At 41.2% G+C, this 16,670-nt stretch overlaps 1 protein-coding gene across 1 annotated transcript in view; it reads right to left on the bottom strand.

The window, feature by feature from the left end:
- Positions 1 to 16,377, bottom strand: part of ZNF366 (zinc finger protein 366) — a 64,238-nt gene extending 47,861 nt beyond the window's left edge. Inside the window, exon 1 of the mRNA XM_027520198.1 lies at positions 16,205 to 16,377. The gene's annotated coding sequence lies outside the window, so the exon portion shown is untranslated. The remainder of the gene's footprint in view (positions 1 to 16,204) is intronic.
- Between the last annotated feature and the right edge of the window lie 293 nt (positions 16,378 to 16,670).

Below are 16,670 nucleotides of genomic sequence, written 5' to 3'. Positions count from 1 at the left end.
CCTTCTGGAATCTTTGAGAATCAGTCCACGATTTCCATAATTTTCTTTTCCTCTACCATAGCAACCTGAAACATTTCCAGTATAGCTGTTCTGTCAGCCCAGGTCCTAAAGTTAACATGACCTAGGTCAAAGCCATTGTTGATTCACATAATGAATATGTAATGGAAGGGCGAGATAAATCCTTGTTTTCTTTCTTTCTTTCTTTTTTAAGCCATGGCGATTTAGAGTTTGCTTGTCATTGAAGCATTACCTAGTCTATCCAGACTAATACACTACTTCATTGATCTGGGGAAAGATTAAAACCAGACACCTAATAGCAATATTCATGGCACATAGCAAGTGCTAGATAAAAGCTAGTTCTTTCCTTTCTTACCAAATTTCTCTGCTGTGGGATCCTTCTCAGCTCTTCCTTAGCAGCCCTGAGATGGTTGTTTCCAGTTTGAGAAGAATGAAAATAAACTTTAAGACTTCTTAAAGCATCCCCTCATACCCTTTAAGAAAATGAGAGAGCCCTTGAGAGGTGCAGAGTTGGGAATTCCCATAATGAGAAGAGAAGCTCCTCTCTGTGTGTCTTATCAAGGAAATCAGCCATAAAGTAAAACCAATGAACTCTGAAAATTTCCCACCGCAGAGAATGCTCTACCTGAAAGCAATATGGTGCTGCGAAGGAGTTGGCATCAAGGGCACAGACCTTTTGTAGGGATTTGGTTCTGACTTTTCTGTAACAGGCTATCTGTACTAGAGCAAGGTCAGGGCCTTGATCTACTCAGTACCTGCTTTTCTGACATTTTGGGGAGAAGGATGAAGATGGTCAGACCTCAAACTTTTAGCTTTTTCCTCACTGGCTTCTTGAGAGGTCTCTCCCTTCCTTTGCCTGATCCAGGCTGTGACTTCATGAGTCTGAGAGAAGAAGCCAATGGGCCACTGCTGCTCATTTAGTCCAATCAGTTCAGTTCAGGTGCTCAGTCATGTCTGACTCTTTGCGACCCCATGGACTGCAGCACACCAGGCTTCCCTGTTCATCACCAACTCCCAGAGCTTGCTCAAACTCACTTAGACTTAATCATTAACAATTCATTGAATTAGATCATCAACCTTGTACTTTTTTAGGGTGTTTGACTCCACATTGGAAGAGAAAAGTTCCTACTAAATTTACTCTAGTAAATTTAGTTTCCTTCTAAATTTACTCTAGTAAATTTAGTCTTTGAGACCTATCCAGAGGGTAAATCTAATTGATCCATTTAGAAGGCATTCATTAGGGCTGTGGTTCTCTACACTGTTCAAATTCTTGAGAATAGAAGAAGGAAAGAGGAAGGGAGTATATATGAGACAGAGCTGAATAAGACCTCCACCTCTGCAGTCTCTTCCAGAAATTAGAGGCAAGCAAGAACCTCTATTTCAGAACCTTCAGTGAGAGATGAGATATGCAGAAAAATAGGAAATGTGACCAAGGGGCACAGTCCTTCAGAAGATTCGTATTAAGCATCTGTGGAAGGAGAGGCACTGTGCTGGGCAGAGTCATAGTCCGGACTTTCTCGAGGGGAGCTGTTTCGTGAGGCTTCCCTGCAGAACTCTAACATCCCTGCCCTCCCCCAACTATTGGGTGCCAGGAGTACCCCCTGGTCACTGTGATAACCAAAAGGCACCCTCCCTGCTTCCAGACGCCTGGGGGTAGGGGTGGTAGTGGAATGCACTGTCCCCAGTTGAGCACTACTGAACCTGAGTCAGATAGCTGCTGGCAGCGCTGCATTAGAAGCCTCTCCAAGGGGCGTAAAGGGCCCCAGTGACGGCAGAAGGATCCGAAGAGAAGCCCACCCGAGGCCTCCTTCCTCCCCTGAGGTGACACTCACTGTCTACATCTTACCCTGTTTTATGCACCCAAAGTTCCAAATGAGGCAGGACCAGCTTTGAAGTGCTGGTAGTTCTGAAGAGACTTTCAATTTAACTGGAGTTTGGGGAATGAATAGAATTATTAGAAGAAAGAGGAAGAAGCTATAAAAGGTGCAAATTGGTTAGAAAGAACCCCTAGACATCGCATGATACTAAACCAGTTGGCTATTAGGTGTCGATGGGGCCCTTTGGAGCTAGCCCACAGCCCCATGAGAGAGCTTAGAGGGCTGAAGGCACCTCACATTGGGGTTCATGTTGCATGGCCACCTCAGGGGTCTGGCATATACTTATGTCAGCTCACAACCCTCTTCCTCATTTTTAGGTTGCATTCACTAGAGAAAGGGGGAGGATGAAGAGAGAAAGGGAAACTAACATTTACTGAGCATGTAGTATGGTCAGATAGAGTGCTAGGAATGTTCCAACCTTCTATGTCACAGAGAGGCTGAGTGAGGTAGAAGGAGCATAAACTAGGAAGGTAGGCTGCCAGGGGTTTGAATTCTATGTCTTCATTTACCAACTGTGAGCAGTTAATCTCTGAGGCTCAGGTTTCTCATATGGAAGCAAAATAAACAAGAAAGAAAACCACCTCACAAGGTTAATTCTGAGATTTCATAAAATAAGACGTATAAAACACCTGACCAAAAACCAAAACCAAAACACTCAATAAATAATAACTATACTAGTATTTTTTGGTTTCCTAACAACACTGGTAAGAAGAGATTCTCATGGTCATAAAGAGGAAGGAGAAGGACCTGAAACAAGATTAGGGCTGGAAGTTTAGAAAAATGATAACACAAATCAATAATTCTCATTCTAAGTTCTTTGTTTTTTACTCCAGGCCTTTTCATCTGGACCTCCTGAGGGAAAATTTAAGCAATTGCTCTAGACCTGAAATGGGCCTCAGAGAGCCCTGGTTATGCACTGGCCGAACCATTGGGATGGAGGGGAGGGGTTTCTGCGTCAAATGTTGCAGACAGAGACACAGTGGGGAGCATGCAGAGGGGCGCGGCCTGCTGGAGGGGAGACAGAAAACCCCACCTTCCTGAGGTGGCTGACGAGACCAGCGTCTCAAGAAGGAGGTGTGTGGAGGTCTGGGGATTTGATGCCTTCTACTTGAATTCTTTGAAGAACCGACACATGGAAGGACTGGATTTGTTTTGTGTGGTCCCAGTGAGTAGAAACGGAGAAGGCAATGGCACCCCACTCCAGTACTCTTGCCTGGAAAATCCCATGCGCGGAGGAGCCTGGTAGGCTGCAGTCCATGGGGTTGTGAAGAGTCGGACACGACTGAGCGACTTCACTTTCACTTTTCACTTTCATGCATTGGAGAAGGAAATGGCAACCCACTCCAGTGTTCTTGCCTGGAGAATCCCAGGGACGGGGAAGCCTGGTGGACTGCTGTCTATGGGGTCACACAGAGTTGGACACGACTGAAGTGACTTAGCAGCAGTAGCAGTAGCAGTGAGTAGAAATAGGGTCAATGGATGGAGGTGAATATAGAAAGCTCAAATTGGGTTTTATTCATGTAGTGTCCATAGCACCAGCATAGAGCCTTGCCCACATGGGACAGCCAAGGGTGAGTAGCTGCTAGGATTATTATTGCCTGGCCTTGGGACAAGCACCCAACTTGGAAAAGCCGATTGTATCTGCACTGGCCCATATGCCTGACACCTTTGTTAGAAAAAACTATGTCAGCCAGCAGTGACACTCAGGGTGGCCCATTTTTAAAAGTCTAGTGAGGGCTTCTTTTTTCCTGCCGTCAACACCTCATTTTGCAAACACTGAAAAAAAGAAAAACAGAAAAACTTTCTATCTGGCTTAAAGGTTGTTTATGGAATAAAGCTAAATAACTATCCATGGGATGATCTGGAAGTGAAATTTTAAGCTAGATAAACATTGAGCCTGCTATGAAAGGTCATTCTAACTTCCTTTGACCCTCTCATAACTGTGATCCTCAGCATTTTGGTTTGTGGCAAGAAAGCAATGCTTTTCTCCTCCCATCTAGACGGTCTACTGGTCTTGTTTCCTTTTATAGTTTTTGATGAGGAATAAAGCCTGTACTTGACATGAGCTCCAAGCCCAGACTTTTCCTGCCTGATCCATTAAATGCATATTTTGATGAATCTAATGCATAAAATTGATAGATTTGTAAAGGCTGCTGGCCCAGAAGATATAGAAACCTCATCATCTCTCTATCTCGAGTTCACTGAAGCAAAAACTCCCAAATGCAGCATCTGCATAAAAACCCTGCCTGTAACTAAAGAGATGTGGAGGAGAAGTTATATGGATCTGGATTGCCCTTGCTGCCTGCGCCACATTTTCACTTTTCATTAATTCATCCCAAAAAAGGTCCATCAGGTTCCAACTCTGTGACAAGAACAGTGCCAAGCGGTGCCACAGCAACCACCACACTTGCTGAATGTTTCTTATGGAGCAAGAATGTGTAAGTTATCACGTGTATTAACTCATGGGACCTCACAGCATCCTCTGAGGTAGGCTCTACACTTTCCCCCACTTTGCCAGTAAGGAAACTGGTACACAAATAGGTTAAGCAGATTGCTCCAGGTCACACAGGTCACAAAGGAAGGAACCAGGAGGCTTTGGGGAGATAGTTGTTAGACAAAGGAAGAGATTAAACAGTAATGACTACTTCCAGACACTTTCTATCTAGACTTCTATCAAATGTACAAACTTGCTATAGGTAGCAGTTCTGGAGTGGAAAATTTCACTTATACCAGAAGACCTAGATTATTCAAAGCACCTCCATATAATTTATTGGAAAACCCCAGCTTTGGTCTACAGACAGTGGTTTCCAGGTTTCTCAGCATGATTCCCTTTGTAAATTTCATAAATTCCATAACTAACTAACTAAACTCATTTTGCAAATCCCCAGTAAAAATACAAAATAACCAAAAGCTATTTTTAATTCAGTAATTAAAAATTTTACATTAATTTTACATTTTACATTAATTTATATTTCATTAATTACCATGCTATAAAGAACCATATTTGAAAGCAGAGGTACATATACTTTCAAAACATTAGTTAATGTACAAACAGTAGGCATCTGACATCCAAGTAGAGACCCCTTAACTCCTTGCAATAACTCCATAGACCCTGCAGATTCACAGAGCTGCATGATTTCTGCTGAATCATCCATCATCTCTCAGTTTTAGTCTACTCATCTTTAAAGCGGGGATAATAAGAACTTTTACAAAGAATCTCAGAGAGGATTAAGATGAGACCAACAAGAATTTGGAGGGTTCTTGTCTGAGGAAGTACAAAAATTGTTAAAAAACAGTCTCTGACAAATATGGTTCCAATGTAGTTAGGGAGAACAGACACATGAAAGAATTAGTAAGCAGGGCAACCCATTAAGCTAAACTATGTCTGGAAGCTTCTAGAATGTGATCTAATAACATATAAGGCATACAAAGAAAGATACTTTGAATAATCCAGGTCTTCTGGCAGCAATGAGTTTTCCACTCTTAAACTGCTACCTATAGCAAGTCTGTACATCTGGTAAAAGTCTAGATAGAAAGTGTCTGGAAGTAATCCTTGTTGTTTAATCTCTTCCTGTGTCTCTTTCCTTATATATATGTAAGATGTACGTAGAGAGGGTTCACTATCACCTTACACACAGAAGGGAAATTCAGTTGATGGAAAAGCCATCAGATATTTTTTATTGTTTTTGCCAGAGGTCTGCTGTCCATGGCTGGGACCCTTGAAGTTACAGAGACGCACAGATTGGCTGGGTTTAGATTCATCCCTTGCTGTGCTGCACTGAGACTAAAGCTGGGAAACAGGGGCATATATGCACATCATAGTGATGGAAGATTTTGGTCTGGTTTGGTTTGGTTTGAAACTGCAACTCGTATTTATTAAATGACTAACATGGACAGGAAGTTATACTATGGCCCTAATATTAATATTTAATGATAGTTTGATCCAAATGTAATTTAAGGCACATTTTTCATGCAAATTGAAACTTGCTGCTTAACTGGCTCAACTCCCAGCATAATGTTACATACAATCTTGCAGTTTTACAGCCTGCATTCATCATATTTTCAGGATATAATTGACTCCAGGGCATAGAATTTTGGAAGAAGTTTCCCTCAATGACACTGACTTGGGGGCAGCAGAAATTACTCCAGCCTCTCCCTTTATTCTTGTTGGGTTGAAAAAAAAAAAAAAACCCTTCAATCATCCCAGCATTCCAAGTTCATGATGCTAATGAGTACACAATTTGATAACTTAGATGCCTCTCTTCCCTCCTCCTCCAAGAGAGTTTCAGGTCCTGTGGGTAGGAGGGAAAGTTCAGATTACTAATTAAAAGAGCTAACATTTATTGAATATTACTATGAGGCAGGCAATGTGAGTAAGCAGTTGCATGAATTATCACTCTTAATCCTCACAACAAACCCTAAGAGGATGGTGCTATTTTATACCTGTCATGCAGATGAAAAAATTAAACTATGCATGATCACACTACTGGCGAGCGAGAGGGTAGGGACTTGATCTCAAATAGCTGCCCCCAGAGCAGGGGTTGTAACCACTCCTTTATACTGCCTTGCCACCCGCCCTCATACCTGGCTTCCAGGACTGTTTACTCACCCTGGTTGACACTCATATTTCACATGTTGCCAAGGGAATAGGGACACTATAAATTAAGAGGCAACTGAAGGAGAAGGAACATAGCCTCTGGCTGTGGCTTTATATATGGCATTCGGTGACATGCTGGCAGGGAAAGGACAAGAGGAATGTAGATGGATGTGAAGTGACCATCCTTAAGGAAATTATCAGAACATGGAACTTAAAATCAGAAGCATTTTCATTATGTATCGATATGTACTTAATTGATCTAATCCCTTATTGATGAACAATTATGCTATACTAATCTTATTTTTTAATCTTGCATTGTAGGTATATCTTTTTACATCATCTAAGTATATTTGTAAGATAATTTCTAAGAAGAGTGACTTTTACATTATTATAGACACTCACAAATTGCTCTCTACAGTGAAGTTTTACTAATTCTGCATTCCACCGTCTACATATGACAGTACTCTCCAGATCCACAGAAACAAATATGCCAACAAGGGCCTCAATTTTTGTCTCATCAAGTAGGTAAAAAATGGTATCTCATAGTTTTAATTTGCATTTATTTATTATGAATAAAAGACTCTTGAGAGTCCCTGGACAGCAAGGAGATCAAACCAGTCAATCCTAAAGAAAATCAACCCTGAATATTCACTGGAAGAACTGATGCTGAAGCTAAAGCTCCAAGACCTTGGTCACCTGATGCCATAACTGACTCATTGGAAAAGACCCTGGTGCTGGGAAAGGTTGAAGGCAGGAGGAGAAGGGGACGACAGAGATGAGATGGTTGGATGGCATCACTGACTTAGTAGACATGAATTTGAGCAAACTGTGGGAGATAGTAAAGGACAGGAAAGCCCGGTGTGCTGCAGTCCATGGGGTCACAAAGAGTCGGACACAACTGAGCAACTGAGCAACAACAACATATTATCTTTTGTTTTTCACATGTTTAAGAACTAACTACATTTCATTTAATATGAAATGTGTTTCATATCATCTGCCCATTTTCTGGTCATATTAAGTTCTTTGTGATATATATGTTTAGAATTTTTCCCCTAGTTTTTTATTTGCTATTTTGATCTTGCTTATTGAATTTGGGCCCTATAGAAGCTTTTTAACTTTAATGTATAACAAGTGTTAAGGCTTTTAGATAAAACTAGAAAGACTTTTCCTACTTTGAGATTTTTAAAAAAAATCTGCCATTTTCCTATTATTTTTATGTTTTTATTTTTAACATTTTAAATCTTTGATCTATCTTGAATTTTACGAAATAAAGAACAGATATAAGTTGGTTTTCTCTCTAGGTGTCCCAACAATTAGTTACATAATCTAACTTTCCTCTCTGATATGCAATGCTATTTTTGTCGTATATTAAATTTCCATATGTTTTTAGGTTCACTCACTTGCCTTCTGTCCATGTGTCAATGAGCACATTCAAGCCTCTATCACTAACTCAGAGTTTAGCTTTCTCTTCTGTATTAATAACATTCTCAAATCAACACACAATAAGTTAATGGAACACTATGAATTTCTTGCAATAACACAAGTCCTCTCTTCTCCTCCACTGCCACTAGCTAACAAAATTCAGGGATCTTTTTTTTTATCATCACTAGGAAAAATTTAATTACAATAGTAAATCTATATGAAAGTACAGGGGACTGAGAATCAGATACTACATTCTTGGTCAAATAAACAATTAGGGGTTAATCCACAGTTTCCTTTTATAAGAGCCAGTGATTTTGGATAGTCTCTATGTATCTGTGTTTATACACATGTGTGTAAAGCACATGTGCCATGAACAGAAGACATAACACATTATTAAGTAAACCAACACTGTCTCCCAAAAAATCCACATGGTTGAAGGCAAATACACTTGGCACTTTCTATCCTAATCCTTCTGGGGTAGGATCTGCTCACAGCTGAATGTCCTTCCTAACTGTAGACACCAAGTATGTGATACCACAATTCCTTTCCTAGGAGGCTCCGAAAGAGCAAGAGGAGCTAGTGTAAAGTGTGAGACATCTGAGCACTTAAAGCTTGTGCAGACACACCAAAATGATGTATTACTGAGCTGCACCTTCTTTTCCAAAACCTAGGCTCTTCTCTCCTTCTCCAACATCCTCATTAAGACTCATGGCCTAGGCTACAGCCAGCAGATAAGAATTCTCCACCCTGGGGGGTTGTGTAGACAACGCTGGGCGCAGAGGAGCTGTGGGCATGTGGGAGGAGACAGCAGCTTGCTTGCTGCATTGTGTACTGGCCATCTCCTAAGTGTCGAGAAAGACCACGATTGCCCCGCTCTCTTAAAAAATCCAGTAGGGGCTAGGATTCTGGATATACCGAGAAGTAACCTTGTAGAGCTTTTTGCTTGTTCTTCACCCTAAGAGTTCAGGTTCTAAAAGTTCAGAAGCCCCACCTTGATGGATTAAGTATGGTGCTCCTTATAGCACCTTCAAAGTTTTCATTTCATACATTTTTCAGGATAAGAAAGATCCCTCTTTGTACATTTTTTTTTTTAACTGAAAAAGCTACTAGGTGTGGAGGGAAGGAGAGGAAGCTCCACTATGCTATGGGGAAGAAAACCACCTGAATTAGAAAAACAGCAAGAGACAAGCAGTGGCTTTTGTGGTGGGTGTTCCATAAAACAGCACCGAAAACTCAAAGTTCTTTCTCTCCCTACACTTCCTGTGGAAGAGGGCCAGAGGGGCTCGATTAAGGGGGAGAAGCCACTACCTCCATCCAGGCAGAGGCGTTTTGTCCGGGCCCAAGCCAACCAGAGGCTATTCCGGTCCTCTCCCTTGCAATCTTCCGGCCCGGCTTCCTTTCCCCACCCCTCCAACAATAGCCCCCTCTTGATTTCTGTTCTAAGCCAGAACGGTGAGTCCCCAGTGCAGAGGAAGCTCTAAGGATTCTTTCAAACTGGGAAGAGTGAGGGGTGTGTGCTGGCATCTGCTCCTGGGCGGTGATGCTGGGGACCCGCCCCTCTTTTCCCAGAGGTGGGTAGCAGGGGGTCTCTTGTCCCCGTCCTCTAGCTTTCAAAGGAAGAAGCTGGCAGAATACCTCTTTTTCCTGGAAGAAGATAATCTGAGATACTCTATCTTGTACTATTGCATTTAAATATTTTTTCAAACTGCTGAAAAAGCTGGACACCTTTTTGGAATGATGTTCCCCATACTTGTCACTGCCCCTGCTAGGTCTTCCTTAAGCCACAAGATGATACCACAAGGAAGATGCTCCCTTCTGAGGCCCCTCCCCAGATTTATCAGAGCTGGAGAAGTGTCTAGGAATCTATCCCAGTGACTCTGATGTTCGGCTCTCAGAACACACTTGAATAACAATACCCCAGACCTTTACTCTCTGAGATTATCAGGGTCCCTTTGTATGGTATCACATTGCTAGTTGAGACCATAAAAGTCATGCCTAATGTTGCTCAGAGCTGAATAGACTTGAAGTTTGTCCAGTAACACCATTATCCAAGAGGGAGTAATGCTGTTTTGGACAAGTTCAGAGTTTATGAAAGGGCTTTGTAACTCCATAGGACAGGGACCTATGTCAATCTGTGTATACAACAGATCAAAACCCTAAGGCAGTGCTGCTCAAACATGAATGTGCACCTGAATCATATGGAGATCATGTTAAAATGCCAATTCTGATTCAGAAGGTCTGGGATACAGCCTGAGATTCTGCTTTTCTAACAAATTCCCAGGTGATACCATACTGTTGGTTGACTACATTTGAGGAACACTGCCATAAGGGATGGGCTTCCACGATGGATCAGCAGTAAAGAATCTGCCTGCAGTGCAGGAGATGTGGGTTCGACCCCTAGGTCAGGAAAATTCCCTGGAGGAGGAAATGGCAACCCACTCCAGCATTCTTGCCTGGAGAATCCCATGGACAGAGGAGCTTGGTGGGCTACAGTCTGCGTGTGTGTGTGTGGGGGGGGGGTCACAAAGCAACATGACTGAGGATGCATGCACACCTTAAGGGATACTTAATTTAAAAAAAAGTTATCATCTGCTTCCTCTTTAATGAGAAACCTGAAAACAAGCAACATCAATTCAGTGACCTTGCGTAAATCATTTACTTTTTCTAGCTTATCTGTTAAACAAGGTAGGTGCCTTTCCTCATCTCTAAAGTGGGGGAGAATACAGCGCCTACTTCTTAGAATGGGAGGGTTAAGTGAAATAATGTACGTAAAGTTCTTGGCAGGCCCCAAACTTGCTAAAAACTCTTCCATAAATGCTGCGGGTGGTGGTGGTGCTCTTGAGGTTATCTCATTCCCCATTAACACCAGTGGTCATCACAGAATGAGGTCAAAGTGGGGCCGTAACAGATCATAGGGAAAGAGAAGGGGAAGAATTCCTTTGTGTGGTCCTGGTATTTGGCACCAAAGAGATAGGCTTTACCAATGAGAGGTCTTAACAACTAAGACAGCAAAGTTGTTATCACATTTATACATATATTTACCACTTTTACATTTGCCATGTAAGTGCAAAACTGCCACAGGCCAGTATTTGTTCATTTTGGCTGTCTCCAGTGCATAATTATATAAAGGAAAGGGTATTGTGCACCACAAGGATATCATGTTTCCCTCCCTGAATTCACTCCTTCATGTTTGTGTAAACTCAACCCAAGTGGCATCCCTTTAACTTGGATTTACAGCCCTGCCTGTAAAAACCAGAGAGCACTGAGCATTTCCTACAAGGCTAAATCCTGGCTCACGACTGCCTCAGTCAAGGAAAAACAAATGACCACGCTCTCTCTCGCCAAAAACAATGTGCTAACCCATCATCTGCCCAGAAAAGAAATGGAAAACAAAATGCAACCAACAGTCTTTTCTGTGTATCTGGTAAATGTTTATCACCCACGAACAAGTGGGTAGGGTCCTTACCAAGATGACACATTACTATACACGTAGCAGCCCCAGGGATGTGATGGAGGAGTAAGCCATTCAGTCAATTCAGGTGGGGAATAAACATGTCAAGCCGGCAGTTTGGCAATGTCCAGAATCCCAGAGAGTTTGCCTGATTTTTAACTTACTAACTGCTGTGTTTAGTATTAACGAAAAGTGGCATGTTTCACTCTACAGCCCGCTTATTTACCATTCGTTCAACAAATATTTTGTGCATCTATTATATATTCTAGGCTGTACGCTTACAGCAGTGAACAAAAGAAGGCCCTGTCCTCATGGTGCTTACTTTCTAGTGAATTTATGTATTATACATAACTTCTGATGAAGATAAGCTCTTATTCTTTTATCTAAATGCATTTGATATTTGAATAGTTAAAAAGAATAGCCATCATCAGGCTAGCTGTTTCTGACAGTGCACATCAAAGTATCTGCTGTCTCTCTGTCACGTGGAGAACTATATCCATCGCTGCTCTACTTATTAGCCACACAAAGTTTTCTTTTGATAGCAGATTAAACATGACTTGTGGATGCTGATTTTTCAAACACCATTATCAATCCTTCACCTTTCCATGTCAGTATTAACTTAGGGACAGGGATCTAATTTCTAATAAAGGCTCAGCAAAACACACATTGTGTGAAAATAAAACCAAAATAAAATAAAACCAAAATAAAAAGTGAAAATAAAACCAAAAAACTTATATAAAGAATCTTATATTTAAAGAATCTATATTCTTTAAAGTGAATATGAAAACAGTATCTGTGTTTTCTTTGATTAAAGAAAGAATGCATGCTCACTATAAGAGACAAATAATATATAAATGCATAAATCAAAAAGCACTATTCATATAGAATTCCAATATTTATAATTGTAAGTAATTGCTCTTTATAATATATGTCATTGTAGAATATTGATCAGATTGGTTGCATATTCCTTACTCCATAAAACTAACAGCTTCTAGAATAACAATTGATATATTTGAAACTAATTTCTAAAGAGAACAACCAATGCCGAATAGGAATTATGCTTAAAAGTATGGTTCTTAGAACAAAAATGTAAAAATACATTTTAACGTCAATGCAATCCTGAAGAAGATAGAACAAAACAGTCATCACCCATTTTAGAAAATCACAGGATGTCAGCATGAGAGTCTTACAGATCATCTAGTACAGTGGGCAGAAGAGTGTGAACAAGTCCCAGATGAATTCTAATACACACTCACACACACAGTCGCCCTTGAGAGTCACTGGTGTCATCCAACTTCATCATTTTACAGAGAAAACCGAGGTCCAAGCAAGTGCAGACCTGTCAGGTCATACGTGGAGAGGGCAGCAGAGGTTGGCAGAAGCGCCCTGACTCCAGTCTGGTCTTTGTTCTCTTATCCTAAGCCACCTGAGAAGACGCTTGTTTTGCACTTCAGGGTAGAACACAGCTGCAATCTACTCTCCAAAGGTTAAGTTCTCCAAGCGAGTCTCTATTGTATGAGGGCCTCTGACTCTAACAAAGGAGCCTCAACGGTTCGGGACATTGGTGGTCGATTTCTGGTCGTTTTTGTGGTTGTGTTTTGCTCTGGTAAAGTGGAGAGGGAAGCTTAACTAAGTTTAAGTATCATTATTACTGGATAGACTAACTAGCATGTAGGTTTTAAAGTTTAGAGTTAGAGAAAAATAGCAGTTGGAGCTCTCTCTCTCTCACACACGCACACCCACAGTAGTGACACCCGTGTTCTCTTTATTGGTGATCGGTGGCTTGCCGCTAAAATGTTTGAGGAGAGGGGTCACTGAGTGTGCTTAGTCTTTACTGTGAGGGGAACATGTCCCTTCAAATCTTTTCGTCTCTGGCTGAGTCACGAACTGCCACAATGGTCTCCAAAAAAAAAAAAAGTCTCTAGCCCTCCACTGCCAGGGAAAAGGTCATCAACAACTCAGAGCTCACGATCTTGGGGAAGTGGGTGAAAGGGAGAATGAAACGTCCACAACATCATGCAGTCTCTTCATGATGAAAACTGCAGGCTTTCATCCCAAGACAAGCTCTCCCCTACTCCCTCCTCTGCTGAACACAGCTGGCACTTTAATGAGGCGAAATCTGGCTGTTTCTGCCATCAGCAGAGATAAACATCAAAACATTAAACTCTGCTTTCCTTTGTTTTGCAAGATTTGGGGATTCAGGATAGCTTCACTCAATGTGTGCCCAACTCCAAAGCTATGAGGGATGATTTTTTTTTTTGACAGACTCTTGGTATAGTATTGATCAAGGATCTGATACAAATTATAGTGCATATATTCTACTCTCTGCATTCAAAAGACAGTACCTTTAAGTATTAATATAAGACTTTAAAATCACATCTGACATGGGTTGACTCCTACTATTTACCACACTTTGTATTAATTGTGTTACATAAATAATCTTGTTTAATCCTCACTACAACTCGATTACATAGATGCAATTTTATGTTAGGGGAAACTGCAGCTTAGAGGAGTTAATTACCTGGCCAAAATTAAGTGTCAGACAGTAAGCGACAAAGCTGGAATTCAACCCAGATTTGGATAACAACAAAGCCTGTGCTTTGATGTTCTGCTTGCTCGCATTTAATTCACATATCAGCCCACAGGACACATGCTAACATGATTTAACATTTATACAGCAAATTTATGGTTTAGTTATATGTACAGCTTTGGCCCAAATTAATTAATGCAACCTTCTGTGTGTCAAATTCTGGCTCATTTCAAGCTGGAGTTTCCTTAATGATATCACAGAAGAGCCTCTGATGACTCCGAGTAAGAATCACACACTGGAAGTTTCCACAAATACCAACTCACTCCTTGGAATTGAGTGAAGACAGATTGGTAGCAACTAGGCTAAGCTTGTCAGTGACTTTCTTCTTTAGGGAGCTGCATTTTTTCCCCCAGTATCCAACATTCTCATGGCAATGACTTAACGACTCAAATGGAAATACTGAATATGTATTTTTTCTTTTACAGTGAAGAACCTACCCTGAGCTCCTTAATCTTGGGCCACGTTGGAGACACAGGTTCAGGAGGGGCTGTTTTCTGTGCCAAAGGCAGATCCACCTTTTGCCTAACTTGTCAGTGTGACTCTGCTGTCATTTTTTTTCGTATTGTGTTGCATTTGATGCTTTTATTCAATAACCCAAATGAGATAGTATCCTCTGATGTCGTTCTAACCGGGCATAAAATTAAATATATTATCAAGGAAAAATGAAACTGAAAGAAGCACGAAAAATTGCAGCCCTGAGTTTTCTACTGAGTCACATTTGCTGATAAAAGATAAAAAAAAAAAAAAAAATGCCCAAGCTGATCGGTCCCGGCTACCTTTTGACCTGAAGATCTATGAAACAGGGTGAATAAGGGTAGGTGGGAGGGGAGCTAGAAACCACTTTCAATTATTAGTAGTATAATTGTGCCTCCACAAGCAGGAAAACGCTATCATATCTCTTTCCCATTGCTCATTTTATAGTGCTCCTAAGGAAAGTCGCTTGGAGAAAAAGGAGAAGAAAAAAGAAGTCTGACTAATGGAACAAAACCCACATAATAGTCCAGTTTTATCATATTTTCTTACTCCTATTAAGATGGCTCAGTTTTAAATAAAGATTAATTACTTGAGCATGGTTAATGCATAGTCTGGCCAAATTAATTTATAAACGAGAGAACAGCTAATTTTATTACACTCTTCACATCCCAGATGACTTCAATCAGTAAATTTCATAGAAATAAATATAAGAAAAAACCTCTGCCTGTCCTTTGTCTTTCAGCCATTCAACACCTCTCTGGGTTGGATGATTAATATTAGTAAATATACACAGTCTTTCAGAGCAACCTCGCTGGTCTATTTTTGACAATGTGATCTTGACTCCCTTGTGGCTTGCCATGATGAGTTCTTTGTAACATTATACTTTCTGATGAATCTAAAGGAAGCAAGATAGACTTTTAAAAATTAATTGTGTGTATAATCTTGACTGGTTTGCTGTATTCTATTTGAGGCTTAAAAAACCAGGCACTGAATAAACATTCTTCAATGTTTAGCTGGGTTTTTCACTCTTACTGACGCAAGTGATCGATCTCAATCTCCCTATCCTACAGGCATGCTGTTTTCCAAAATTAAAGCTGCTTGCCCCTAAATCTTTGCCCTCTTTTGTGTGGCAGATGACATCTTCAACTGACAGTGGATAATAAATTTACACTCAACCCACATGTGGAGCCTGAACACATAAGCACACCCCACCCCTGCTTATAATACAATTCAAAGTGACATTCTCTTCTTTTTCTTCCTCCTGCCTCAGTGAGGCAGAATAACAGTCACAAATTAACAGTCCTCTTTGAGGCAGGGGATGTTGAATGAAAAGGAAAGAACAAGAGCAGGCACCTCCATCGAGACAATGGGTAACAAAATCCCCAGAGCAAACCACAGTTCTTTACAGACACCCTGAGAAGGCTCCCAGGACACAGCACTGAGGAAGAGCGAATTCTCAGTGAGACACGGCACTCCAGTGGCTCTTGGTTAACCCACCAGCTTATCTGTGCCCAAATTCAGATTTAACACAATGTCCTTCTTAGCCCAGTGCAATTCTATGTCCAGTTCTGCCAGGCTCAACCCTGCAGAACATCAGTATTCTCTCAAAAAAAAAAAAAAAAAGACATACACGCTTCAATTCTGGGCCATCCTTCAGTCACACCCTTTGATTAAGGATTACACCCAGTAAGGCATTTTCTGTGGAAGATGCCCACAGCAACATCCATCGCAGGGACATTGAAATGGAAGTAGAAAGGACTGCGTGGGTAACTTACCAGCTCCTGAGTCTGAGTGGCTGCAGCCGCCCCCGAGGTTTACCTGATCCCTTGTCTCTCTGTCTTTCTCCCTCTCTTTCTCCCTCCTTGTGTACAGATTGCAGGGAACTTAAAGAACTCGCAGGGACAGTGTTTCGAATGACTTAAGAAAGAGAACAGGAACAATACTTCGTTCTCTTTTTCTCAGATGAGTACCTTCGGGAAGAAGGAAGGAAGGGAGGGGAGAGGGAGGAAGTCAACAACCCTTTGCTTTCCTGAAAAAAAATAAGGAAACAGAAGATAGACATCTCATTTTCTCTTAAACAAAATGTTGGAAGGGGCAAAAAAAAAAAAAAAAAACTTTGAAAAAAGGAATTCCTCAAATATGCTCTCTGCCCTGGGAGCTTTAAAGAGATGAAAAGCCTTACTGGCCTATCCTGTCCAAACAAATGGTGTTCCAGAAAGGCAGACTCTCCTGAGCTTGCAG

Source organism: Bos indicus x Bos taurus, chromosome 20, assembly GCF_003369695.1.
Source record: "Bos indicus x Bos taurus breed Angus x Brahman F1 hybrid chromosome 20, Bos_hybrid_MaternalHap_v2.0, whole genome shotgun sequence".
Taxonomy (NCBI): Eukaryota; Metazoa; Chordata; class Mammalia; order Artiodactyla; family Bovidae; genus Bos; species Bos indicus x Bos taurus.
This window is presented reverse-complemented; position numbering and strand designations above follow the sequence as displayed.